Source organism: Vitis vinifera, chromosome 19, assembly GCF_030704535.1.
Source record: "Vitis vinifera cultivar Pinot Noir 40024 chromosome 19, ASM3070453v1".
NCBI lineage: Eukaryota > Viridiplantae > Streptophyta > Magnoliopsida > Vitales > Vitaceae > Vitis > Vitis vinifera.
Window position 1 is genome coordinate 19779474 of NC_081823.1, and position 14610 is coordinate 19794083.

Sequence of the window (14610 nt, forward strand, 5' to 3'; positions counted from 1 at the left end):
TATACTCATATACTCATACTTGGTGTGATTTTTGGGTCCACGCCTTTTGGTCTTTTATACCCCAAAAATACCCTTTGACTTTACTTTTGGTTTCTTTTCTACCTCATTATTTCCTTTACAACCACAACTCAAATATGTTTATTTAATAAAAATTAAAGCGAAATAAAACTTGTAAACTCTTAAATATTCGGGTTTAAAATATATTGTAGTATCATCACAACTCAATGCACATAATTATTTTTTAATAGAAATCTAGATATCAAATAAAGAGTAATTAATTATTTTTTAGTTAAATTGATTAATTATAACTAATACAATTATATCTAATTAATTTTTATTATTATTTAACAAGCAAGCATATGTTATTATTTTTTGAAGTTTGTGTTGATGAGTATGATATAATTAAATAGGATTTGTTTGATAAGATTTTTTCAAAAATTTTAAAAAATAATAAAATATTAATCACATAATATTTTCTAAATTTTGAAAAATGTAAAATAGTAATCTTATTTAGGAGAGATTTCCAACTCTTGTCAAATTAGAATGAAAAGAAATTATACTTCAATCATAGTTGTTAGTCCAATGATTCTCCTAATCGTGTTTTGATGATAACAAACCATGATCAAATTGTTAATCGTTTTGAATTGAAAATAATTTTAGGTTTTAGTTGGAAAATTCAAAAGGATATTAGAGAAATTCATCAAAGGACCCATGGATGCAAGATCAAGATAAAGGGAAAACTCTTTAATCATAGGAAACATATGTAAGTTGAATGCATGGGTCCACTTAGAATTTTTATATCTTTTCATGCATCTTTAAAAACTCAGTTTATGCATTAAAGTTAAGTTTTGATTAAAACCCAAGCTTTAATATATGAACCTTAAGAAAATCACTTCAAAATTGGCATATTCATTTACCTAAAGACCTTGCTTAAGTGTTAGAAATGAAAAGAATAGAAAAAGATAGATTTTCATGCCAAAGATGGTGAACCACTCAAAGCATTGCTCAATTGATTCAACCAATTAGGGTCTTGGTTGACCAGTTTTGATGTCTCGGTCGATCAAGAAATGAAAAAATCTTCTCTCTCCCAGTAGCCTTACATTCCTGATCGAGGTTTGGTCGAGGCCTAATAGTCACCTATCATGCATTTATTACCTAATAGCTAGTCAATCGGTCGATCCCTATCTCCAGTGCAAGAAATTAATACATTAAATATGATTGTCCTCTACAAAAGTGAAGCCAAGATGAGAAAGAAAAGATAATGATGACAACTTGGAGTGATATGAAGATGAATCCTCCGAAGAAGAAAAGAAGAAAGAAGTGACAAACATGTGCTTCATGGCAATAGACGAACTTGATGAGGTAAACTCTAACATTAGCTATGAAGATATACATGATGCTTTTGAAAAGTTGTATGAGGATTTTGAAAAATGTTTTTCTCAAAAAGAAAGTTCAACAATTTGAAAAAGACCTTGGATAAGTAAAAGAAAAATTTTCAAATGTTGAAGATTCTAAAACTTATCTTGAAAAAGAGGACATTTTAAGAAAGAAAAATGAATGGTTAACCTTCTCTCTTTTGAAATGATCTTAGCTAGAAAAAAAATGTATCTTTGAAAAATAAGGGCAAGGATTCAAATCCTCAAAGAATGAAAAGTATTTTAAGAACTATTTTGTAAAAGAATCCACAAGTACAAGTCCTTCCATTACTTGCAACTTTTGTAGAAGAGGAGGACACATTAGTAGTACGTGCTCTCTAAGAAATAGTTCTCAAAAGAATTTAAATGCAAAAGCTAAGAAGATTTGGGTTGAAAAATCCAAGGTCATTAACCCTCAAGGACCCAAAAAGATATGGGTACCTAAATCAATTTGAGTTATGTCTTGTAGGGTTCAAAGAAAGACAAGTGGTTCTTGGATAGTGGATGCTTAAGACACATGATTGGAGATGAATCCAATTTTGATTTTCTTAAAAAGAAAAATGGAGGATATGTTACCTTTCGAAACAATGCAAAAGGAAAAATCATTAGCCAAGGCAACATTGGTAATGACATATCCTCCCTCATTGAAAATGTTTTATTAGTAGATGGTTTAAAACATAATCTTTTAAGCATTAGTCAATTTTGTGATAAAGGTTTTTAAGTGATTTTTGAAGCATCTCATTACATTATTAAGGATATTCAAAATGATAAAATCATTTTCATGGGCCATAGATGTGACAATATTTTACACTATAAATATTTCAAAATATGATAGCTATGATAGATGTTTTTCAAACATGCATGATCAAAGTTGGTTGTGACATAGGAGGTTGGGACATGCTAACATGGACCTTATTTCACAACTCAACAAAGATGAACTTGTTAGAGGCCTTCTCAAAATAATTTTTCAAAAAAATAAAGTTTGTGAATCTTGTCAAGTGGGAAAGCAAATAAAAAACTGTTTTAAAAACAAAAAATTCATTTCCACAACTAGGCCACTTGAGTTGTTGCATATGAATTTATTTAGTCTCTCTAGGACACCAAGTCTTGAAGGAATATCTTATACTTGTGTTATTGTGGATGAATTCTTCAGTTGAGTTGTTGCATATGAATTTATTTAGTCTCTCTAAGGAAAATCTTATACTTGTGTTATTGTGGATGAATTCTTTAGATACACATGAGTCTTTGAATGTAAATGTTTTATTTTAAACATCAAATATAAATTTGGAAAATTTGATGCAAAATCGGATGTTGGAATTTTCCTTGATCACTCAACTTCAAGTAAAGCTTTTAGAGTTTTCAACAAAAGAACCATGGTTGTAGAGAAGTCCATGGATGTTATTTTTTATGAATCTAACAATTCTTTATAAGAAAGAGAGAGTGTTGATGATGATTTAGGTTTGGAGACCTACATGGGAAGATTACAAATTGAAGATAGAAGACAATAAGAAGAGAAAGAAGTGAATCCTAAGGAAGAAAGATCACGATTAGCACTACTCCCTTCTCAACAAGTGCAACGTGAATCAAGCTAAGACCTTCCTAAAAAATGAAAGTTTTTCATCAATCACCCATAATATCAAATCATAGGTAATCCATTTAGTGGGGTAAGAACTAGATCCTCAATAATCTAGCTTTTATCTCGCAAATTGAGCCCAAAAATATACATGATGCTTTAGACGATGAAAATTGGATGATTACTATGCAAAAGGAGCTAAATCAATTTGAAAGAAGTGAAGTATGGGAATTAGTACCAAGACCTCCAAATAAAAGTGTTATTAGAACTAGATGGGTCTTTTGATATAAAATGGATGAAAATGACATAATTGTTAGAAACAAAGCAAGGTTAGTAGACCATGGGTTTAATGAAGAAGAAGGTATAGATTATGAAGAAACCTTTGCCTCCATAGCTAGGTTGGAAGCCATTAGGATGCTACTTGCATTTGCATGTTTTAAATACTTTGTTTTATATCAAATGGATGTGAAAAGTACTTTTTTAAATGGTTTTATAACTGAAGGGGTGTATGTTGAACAATCATCCGATTTTGAAAGTTTTAATTTTCCGAATCATATTTTTAAACTGAAAAAGACACTTTATGGTTTGAAACAAACACCTAGAACATGGTATGAAAGATTGAACAAATTTCTTTTAGAAAATGGTTTTAAAATGGGTAAAATTGACACAACTTTTTTCATAAAAACCAAAGAAAATGATATGTTCTTAGTTTAAATAAGTGTTAATGATATCATTTTTGGTGCTACTAATGTCTCTCTTTGTGAAGGATTCACTAATTGCATGCATAGTGAGTATGAAGTGAGCATGATGAGAGAGCTCAACTTCTTTCTTGAACTTCAAATCAAGCAACTGAAGGAAGAAACCTTCATCAATCAAACAAAGTATATTAGAAATCTTCTCAAAAGGTTCAACATAAAGGAAACCAAGACAATGAAGACTCCAATGACCTCATCCATCAAGCTTGATAAGGATGAGAAAGGTAAATCTATTGACCTTACTATGTATAGATGCATGATAGGTTCTTTGCTATATATGACTGATAATAGACTCAATATTATGTATAGTGTATGTTTGTATGCTAGATTTCAATCTTATCCTAGAGAATCTCATTTTAGTGTCGTAAAAAGAATTCTTAAATATTTGAAAGGAACAATGGACATAGGCTTATTATATCCTGAGAGTGATAATTTTGAATTAAATGGCTTTTCGGATGCCGATTTTGCTAGTTGTAAGGTTGAAAGAAAAAACACTAGTGACACATATCATTTCTTAGGACACTCACTTGTTTCATGGCATAGTAAGAAGCAAAATTCAATTGTTTTTTCAATGACAGAAGCCGAATACATAGTAGCTAGTTTATGTTGTGCACAAAATCTTTGGATGAAACAAACACTTAGTGATTTTGGTTTATCTTTTGAGCACGTTCCTATTAAATGTGATAATACTAGTACCATAAGCATATAAAAAAATCTCGTGCAACACTCTAGGGTTAAGCATATAGAAATTAGACATCACTTTCTTAGAGATCATGCATAAAAGGGTGACATAACACATTAATTATAAGCACTAAAGATCAATTTTGCCAATATCTTTACAAAACCTCTAAGTGAAAAACAATTTATTGATACTAGAAGACAAGTAGGGGTAATTTTATTATGATCTAATGCTTGATTATGAATGCTTGATGTCTATGCCTTTTGATTACTTGAATTTCATGTCATATGCATCATATAGAAGGGTCATTTTTTGACCAAAAATGAAAATCCCCTTGGATTGGGCATAGAAAATTGGGGAATTCAATTGACAAAGCTAGGGGGAGGATTAAGAAATGAAAATGTGTGCAAAGTTTTGGATAGGAATTTTAAGAGCCTCTCGCTTTCGATTTTCCATATTTTTCTCCACTATTCTTCAAGGGGTTTTGTCGCAATTAGGGTTTGGAAGAGGTTTTGAGGCTATTTTATTGCTGATAGAGCTATCTAGGACACATATTTGCAAGTCTAAGGTTAATTTGGAGGTTAAGGTTCTGGTTTTTAGGTACCTACTCTCTCCATCCGAGCTTCATTTTGTTTTCCCTTCTTTCTTTTTGACTTCCATGGATCCTGGACGAGAGTTAACTACTGCTAGGGCTTAGGGAAAGCGCCCTACTGAGACTTCACAGCTAGAGGCTCGTTGAAAGGCGCGTTTTAACACCACCTTATTTAGTAGTGTGGAGGAGTACAAATGATACAAACAACACTTTGCTCACAAACGTGTAGTTTCAGGGAGAAACATCAACTTTGCTTAGCTTCAGTACTTTGGATTTGAGGGATAGTTTACTAGGATGTGCTAGTTGTTGGCTATTACAATTTCTGAGACAATTTTTTCAACACTAGTAAGAGCATTCTAATCGAGGGCTACTTATAGTATGGGTGGCCCGATCACATCCACTATCAGAGGAGTTGAGATTTGCATGGACTCGAAGAGCATTTGTCGCATCTTTAATGTTGCTCTTATTGGTATCAGAGTATGCAAGTCCAAGATGTGGCCCATTATGTCGAGATTTGAGCCTAGGGAGGCTATTAAAAGGATTTGTGGACTACCAAATGCCCATGAGATGGGCAAACCCTCATCACATAGCTTGACATTCATCAATAGAGTACTACATCAAATGTTGTGTTTCATTTTCCTACCGTGGGTTGGACACTGAGATAAGGTCTCCTATTACGAGGCATTCCTTATAGATTCCATTTTGACTAGGAGATAGATTCATTTGGGATATATGATGATGATGCACATGATTGCATGTTAGCACAACTCGTGTATATTCCCATATGGTTGCTTCCTTTCTAGAGTATTCAAGGATGTCAACATTAACTTTAGTAGAGAGACGGACTTTGAGGCCCCTAATATATATGACACATGATGATTAGTCTATGAGAAGGTTTGAGAAGGCTCCAGATAGTTCTTGGATAAGAAAAGTAGAGAAAACATAATCATAGGGATAGCGATAGGGACATGTACACCCTAGAAATGAGAAGGTAGAGATTCAGTAGATGGAGGGTGGGGTAGACCCTCAAGGTGCCGTAGACCCTCAAAGTGACCAATCGAGTGAGCCTGAGCTTGATATCTTTAGATTGAGTCGATAATGACTGAGTGTGGTTTTACAGAGGGACCATCTACTCAACCATCATAGGCCGAGCCTACCTTCTCTAGACCAACTTACACCAAGCCCACCAATATTGAGGTACTATCGCCTCAGGCACCTCCTTGATCATAATCACACTGCTTGGATGGATTGTTCAATTAAGATAAGTTCTCTTGGTACCTGCATGAAGGAGCTTGTAGTGGTCAATGACACACTTTTATTCCATGGAGGATAGGATGGACCAGTATCAGATTGGGTTCACTTCTTAGTTTGAGTAACTCCAATAAAGGATTGATTATATTAAGGATCGCATGGAGTGTCAATATGAGGAGATGATGGCCTACCTGCATTCCGTGTTTCCACCTCCTCCTCCTTAGCTTTGATTATTAGTTGGAGACACTGCCCTCCCCCAATTTCTTGTCAATTTTTTATGGTTCCAAAGAAGGAGATATTTTAGGATCTAGGAGGCTAGATATAGGAGACTCATGCACGCATATCTTTTTTGTGACATACATTTTTTAGATCATATACTGTTTATCCTTAGATAGTGATACTTTAGCATCTTGGACAAATGATGCATTGACTGATACTATTGACATATGATATATGATATGCCTATATATTTGATGACTTACATTGGTTGTCTCTTGTCATAATGCTCTCAGACATGCTTGATCATCTTATTTTAAATTCTTAAATATTTATTGATAATCCATGATTGGTTCCTTCTAGATAACCAAAGTTTGTCATCATAAAAAGGGAGAGCTTGTTAGCCCAAGGATTCTCCTAATTATGTTTTGATGATAACAAACAATGGTCAAGTTGTTAATCATTTTGAATTGAAAAGAATTTCAGGTTTCAGTTTGAAAATTCAAAAGAATATTTGAGAAATTCATCGAAGGACCCAATGGATGCAAAATCAAGACAAATGGAAAACCCCTTAACCATAGGAAACTCAGTTTATGTATTAAAGTTAAATTTCAATTAAAACTCGAGTTTTAATATATGAAACTTAAGAAAATCACTTCAAAATTGGCATATTCATTTACCTAAAGACCTTGCCTAAGTGTTAGATGTGAAAAGAAAAGAAAAGAAATAGGTTTTTAGGCTAAAAATGGTGAATTGGTCAAGGCACTGGTTAACCGATTCAACCAGTTAAGGTACCGATTGGTCAGTTTTGATTTCTTGATTGAGGGTTGGTCGATAGATGTAAAAATCTTATTTCTCTTCTAGTAACCTTGCATTCCAAGTTGATGGTTATGCCTTCTCGATCGAGGTCCAGTCGAGGCCTAACGATTACCTACCATGCATTTATTGTCCAATGACTAGTCAACCAATCAACCCCAACTCGACCGATCGATGCTACTTTTTGGAATTTTGGCTCCCAAGGCTAGAAACCTATAAATTGAGAGCCCCACTTCGTTTATGATCATAAGAAGACCTGCATTTATTTGTTTTTCTATTTGTCTTAACTTAAAAGCCTCTCATCCTTTCCTTGGTGCATTAAAATCCTCACTTGCGTATTCTTTAGTGCACCTTTGTTATTCATCCTAGCATTTGAGTTGTGTTAGGAATTTGAGGCTAATCCAAACTATAGTAATCACCTTAGAGGGGGGGGGGGGGGGGGGGGGGGGGGGGGGGGTAAATAGGGTGATGGTCTCTTTTTCACAAATTTAAACTATGCAAAAATAAGAGACAATTACATATAATTTAAAAGAGTTAGGGAAGAGAGAGTGCAAACACGAGAGTTTATAGTGGTTCAGCACTTCCTTGCCTACGTCCACTCTCCTCAACCTCCTAACCGAGTGAGGGTTCCACTATCTTGAAGCTTCACCCAAGCTTCCAATCTCTTTACAATTGGATTATGGTTCCAATTCACCCTCTTGGACTTTTGGCTCCAAGCACCATTTACACTTCTCAAGAGATATCCCACTCTTGAACAACCCCTCAAGTGATACCCCACACTTGAGAAAATTCCTCACAAAGATATACAAATAATGATCTCTCAAAATCCTAGTAATAGAACTTTAGGCTCAAAGATACAAGAAAAACTAGGATTGAATGGTGCACTAAAGATATGCAAGTTATGAAACAATGGTGCACTCAAAAACACTCTTCCAAGGCTCAAATATAATCAAGAATGATTTGGGAAGGTTAAGCTTATGAAACAATGAAGATTGGAGCCTTTTTATAGAAGAAAAAAAGCCAAACTAGCCATTGGGGGTTCGACCGGTCGAGCTAGGGGTCGACCGGTTGACTAGCCGTTAGGAAAAGTGACCGTTGGGCCTCAATCGGACCTCGACCAGACTTCAACTGGTTGAGGTTCAACCTTGACCGGGAAGAGAAGGCCATTGGGAGAGAGAGAAACTTTTTGGCCTCCCTCAATCGGTCCTCGACCGGACGAGCACAACCGGTCGACTGGTTGAGCCATTTTTTTGGCTCAACACTCAACCTTTTTCAACTTCAAACCTTTTAACACAAGTTTGAAAATCATTTAACACAAGGTTTTAGTTGAAAACATGAAATCATCCAATTCTTAAGATATTTAAAACAATATTACTCTTGGATGATTTTGGTGCATAAATAAAGAATGAAATGCATGAAAGTCCTAGTGCACCAACAACCTTACAAAGAGATCCTAAGAAGCTTTGGTCTTGAAAAACTCTTCTCTTTGAGGTGGTCTTCTTCTTCATGATTTCTCCTTGACTTGATTTGTCTTTGGATTGCCACTTTGGAAGTCGTCTTGCCTAATCACTCTTGAAATATGATCATTAGTTCTAAACCTTGTTTTGTTATCATCAAAATCAAGATTAACCAAACCTTGGTTTCACAAGTTGTATTTGAGCTGTTGTTGAACTAAGTTAAGAGATTTCAATTTGTTATTTAAGTGTTAGAAGCTTCAAGTGAATAGAGACTTGAAGGGATTGTGTAAAAGCTCATTGGAGCCAAAATCCAAGTGTAAAAGAGTTGGAAACTTGGTTGAAGCTTCAAGTATAGTGGAACCCTCACTTGGTTAGGAGCTTGAAGAAAGTGGATGTAGGCAAGGAGTGTCAAACCACTATAAAATCTGAGTTTGTTTTCTCTAACCCTATCTCTTTATATTTGTGTTTATTTTGCTTGAATTTATTGTGTTTAAAGAAAATTTTTTTAAACCCAATTCACCCCTCCTCTTGGGTGTTGTCCTAAATAAGTTTAGCCTTTATTTTTTCAATAATAATTTTATATATATATAAAAAAAAGGTATTAAAGCTAGGCATGAAAGTAAGAGTATTTATAATACAAACAAAAAGGTAGACTCAATCTTATGACACTTACTATAATAATTCAAAGTTAACTTATTCTTAATTTTAAAAAAATAAAATAAATTCAAAGAAGTAGGATTGAATTTGAAGATCAATAGAAGCATCAAGTTCGATGAAAGAACAACCTCTTCTATATAGGTCAATAGTTGATTGGTGAAAGACTAATAGAAAATAATAATACAAACTTATCTTCATTTATCTAATTTATTTATCTATTATTAAATAATAAAAATAAATAAATAGTATGATAAACTATAATTTTTATTATATAATTAATAGTTTAAAAATAAAAATCCAAGGTGGAGTTGTCTATGTGCAATCCATAATGTTTCTTTGATTTAACCATCATAAAAAAAATCATGTTTTAAAATAAAAATTTTAAATGCAAATACTTAAAATTTATAAAATTATGTTTTTTTAATAAATTATTTTCTATTACAATATATTTGATTATATAATGTATGTCCACTATCCACATAACATAAAATGGAACAATTACTCCATTTTCATAAAATGATTATTTTATCCCTTAACTACCATTCTCTCCCTAGTTTCGATCATTTCTGCATTAGTTTTCCATTTCCCACATCCCAATCACATCATCACCCATTTTTATGATTCTCAAAGCCTCACTCAAACAAAATCAAATCAAACACACTTCTTTTTTCTCTCTTTCTATTCACTTTTTTCACCTCCATATACAAGGAGACTTCATTTTATATTGGTGTTTGGAATTCAAATATTTGCATATGTTTTAATTCATTTAGGTCATGGAGAAGGATATTTTTAGAGTTACGAAGGAGATTTTCAGAGTTATGAATAAAAATTTTTCTTGTTTTTATAATTTTTTTTTTCATCTTGTATTTTGTTTTTTCTATTTGGTTCCCTAGAAAATGTAGGGGGAAAAGTTGTTGAAATCTGTAACCCTAAAATTTATTGTTGTGGTGTTTCTACACACCTCTGTCTATTTTATTGAAATTTGCAAGCCTAAATTTATTGTTGTTGTGTTTTGTACGCACCTCTATTTGGTTGCTAAGAAAATTAGGGGAAGATTTATTTTCATGTTTTATTTTTGGTCTTGGGGTTTTTGTAGACCCTCAATTTTGTCCTTCGACACTTGCATTTATCTTAAGGGTGTCACATGCACCCAATCTCTTCGTATGACACCACCATGGCCCCCCTTTTGGGCTTGATCGATTTTTTAACCTTATGTAGGTTCATCTACGGTCCAATGTAGTGCGAGTGTGTGGTTCATTTTGGAGTGCTATCATGGCCAAATCCTTAGTTGTTCACATCATGCTAAAGGAAGGAAGTGAGGTCTCTCCCAAAACTTCAGTTCAGTTGGAGTTCGTAGGAGCAGGTTCGAATACAGAGCACTTGGGCTTGTTTTGATCATATCTCCCTCATTCGAACTCGGAATTGTGCACCATTTTTTTTGTTGGATTCCTTATTCTTCAAGGAATATTGTATCAAAATTTGAGAATTTTTCTCAACTGGTCGATCAACCAGTCGACTGGATGGTTGACCGATTTGACAAAATTTTTGAGGTGGTCAACCGGTTGCCAACCGGTCAACTAGTTTGTTGGGGTTGTTGGTAAAAGACACTGTTTTTGGCTCTTTTAATGCCCTGTTTTTGGCTGGTTTGAGCCCGGGTGCTCCAGATAGGTTTGGGGAATAGTTTTAGGTCTGATTTAGGTCATTTTGTGGAGAGATTGTAACCTATGTTGAACCCATGTGGATTCTTGGTGAGTAAGGCATGTTAAAGTTATGAGGGGCAGCTACCCACCTTGGGAAAAGGAAAACTAAATGTGTTGGGGGGTTCCAAAGCTAAAGGGGTGGATTTCCAAAGCAAAAGGAGGAGGAAAATGGTGTGGTGCAGATGCTGAGAAAGGAAGTCTGAGAGGTTTTTGAAAAGGAAGAAAAAGGAAGAGGAAAAAGACAAAGGAGATCTTAAGATGAGACACTGCTGAAGGAGTACTAAGAAAAATGTGGGAAAAAAATTCCTAAGAGTCTCTGAGGGTTTGGGCGACCTGGAGGAGAAGAGGAAGAAGGAAAAAAGAGAGGTCTGAGGGAAAAATTGGGGAAGGTTTTTAAAGAAAAACAAAGATAGTGAGAAATGAAAGAAAAAAAAAGATCTTGAGAAAAAAAAAAAAAAAAAAGAGGAATTTTTGTCTGCTTTGGAAAGTAGGAAAGGAAATCGTGATCACCGATCTTGGGCGGATTTTGCAGAAGAAGAATCAATCTCACTTGAAGCTAAGGAGCACCTCTCAAAGGCTGGTTCTTCAGGTACGTTTCTGGTTACTCATAGAATTCTTGCTTGCACTCGGTTCCTCTTTCTGGTTGTTTTAGAATGCTTGATGCTTTATTGATTGGAGTGGACGAAAAGGGCCACAAATTGTTATGTTGAAATTGTTTCTTTGTGTGTTTGCTATGATCTTCATTCAGTTGATGCCATTGATCCCGTTTGATTTTGTTCATGTTAAAAATCTGTTTTGAATCATTCTCCCGTTTTATAAACACGTTACATTGTTTTAGCCGGTTATCCCTCATTCGGGCTCAGAATTGAGCGTTGTTTCTTTTGTTGGATTCTTTATTATTTGGGGAATTTTCTGTTAAAATTTTGGAATTTTCCTCAACTGGTTGAACCAGTTGGGAACCGGTTCAACCGGTCCTGCATGACCAGCCCCGTTTTATAAACACGTTACATTGTTTCAGCCGGTTCTCCCTCATCCGGGCTCGGAATTGAGCCCCATTTCCTTTGTTGGATTCCTTATTCTTTGGGGAATCTTCTATTAAAATTCATAATTTTTTTCAACCGGTTGAACCGTGTGGGAACTGGTTCAACTGGTCTTGCATGACCAGCCCTGTTTTATAAACACGTTGCCTTGTTTCGGCCGGTTCTCCCTCCTCTAGGCTTGGAATTGAGCGCCATTTCTTTTGTTGGATTCCTTATTCTTTGACAAATCTTCTGTTAAAATTTTAGAATTTTTCTCAACTGGTTGAACCAGTCGGGAATTGCTTCAACAGCCCCTACATGACCAGCCCCATTTTAGCATGTTTTGACCCCTATTTTTGTTATGGCTTGAGCCCTTAGGCTCCGAGGCACTTGTGGGCCTCCTTTAGAGTTTTAAATGGGCTCTGGACTGAATTAGAATAGGCATGCATTATTGTTCTGATTGTTGATTTCCTATGCATGCCGAATACTAGCTTGGATTGTATGATTCATGTCATTTGTTTAGTCCAAAGCTTGTTTGATCTTTGACCCATATGCTCCCATATACCCAGTTCATTAGTAGAGATCGAGTTCGGGGCCTAGAGGGGTGCTACCTCGCATAAGGTACCTTCCCGATAGGTAACCTGATCCTTGGACCCAGAATCTAGTTTTCGTAGACCGCTTACTGGAGTCATGCTGGGGTTTTTGTTCTTACTTAAGTTTTCCCCATTTAAAAATAAAAATAAAAAGTAAGTGGCGACTCCAAAACAAACCGTTCCTTACTGGTATGACTTTTTCAAAACTCGAAAATCAGCTTTCCCTTTTACTTTTTTAAAATAGCGAGTCGCGCCGGTCGATGGATCGGGTGAGGATACACAATTTTCCTTTTTATTCTTCTTTTTCTTCATTTTTTAAATATTTTTCAAATAATTTCTTGGTTTAGTTTTGTAGAAAATACAACATCAATTTGGTATGCTTGGTTATCGGGAAAATATATATATAAACTAAACAATGAAAACATAAAGCATAAAAATAACCTAGAACAGGTAAGTAGAACACAATGAATGTGAGACAAAAAACCAAGGTGATTTGTTAAATATTAACTAAGGTTGTACATGAGTTCACATGAGATATCAAAGCGGGATAGTTTCTACAATAACATCAACCTAACTTGCTAGTTAAAGAGGAATGACAGTTTGGTAAATAGTATAAAAAAAAAAGGATAAAAAATGAAGCAAAATTACAACAAAACTTTACATTCCGACTTTTATAGTATAAAGAAAACGCATTAAGGTTTACAAAGTATAGGCAAATGCTATTAGCAAGAAACATGTGCGGGAATTTCTGTTTTGAGATTCTAACAAAATTAGACCCTTATCAACAAGTGTTTGTTAGAAGTCATAACTCTAAATCAACTTTAGTTGAGTTCCAAATTATTAGTGATTTTCATCTTTTGTTCTCATATTTATATTTGAGAGCATTTTTTATAGGAAATTTGAGTATTACATTAGATGCTATTTTCTAATTTTAAAAATAGTAAACAAGAAGTATATCCAAATTGATAAAAAAAAAAAGATTTTGAGAAGTTATTTGCAATTTACCACTGAAGATGTATGATAGCTTCTCACGGAAGATGAAGATAAGTTTGTTTGATGACATGAATAAGTTTATCATCCTCTTCATCTTTGTTTAGATTGTTAATTGAACATCTCTTATCATTCGTCATCTATTTCTTTGCTAAGTTGGGTGCTTTGAAGCAAGTACAGAGTGTGAGACTTTTTTTTTTGTAGACAAGGCTTCTTCAGATTGAATGCAAAGAATAGTTGATGACATGTTCATCGGAGGAGATTGAGTTAAAGATTGTAATTAATGGCACCAAGTAGAATGAATGATAGAATTCTAAGTTAGATAAGACTATGTTCTAATCTAAATCAAGTGGGCTTGGTTTTTAATGTCTTGGATGTCTTCCATGTACATCTCTTCTTCCATATGGTTGATTGTCTTTGCATTAAGTTAGAGATACACAAATCTTTGTTTAATATCATATAGCTACATAAAAAATATTGAAAGAAACTTTATATCTTGATATGAAACTACATAGAGGAGTGAATAGGTAGCATAGATAATTAATATCAACTTTCTAATCTTCTTTGTCAATTATATCAATATTGAGTAAAATTTGATGACTCCCATGCGAAAGTAAATTTAGTCACATGAATGAACACATGATATAAGGAATATATGATTACCTTAGTGTGGTAACCCACCCTTGTAGGTGTCATCCATGTCAGATAGTGTCTCCTCTCTAGTCTAAATACTAAGATGAAGATACAACCTTATTAAATAAAATTCACTTGTAACTAGACATAATGCGTTAAAGCAACACAAGGAAGCATATTAAAGGAGCTATATACTCGTTACCCTTCCAATATACAGGTTTTGAATACATAAAAGCAACCTTAAAGCCCTTTTACAAACCTTGT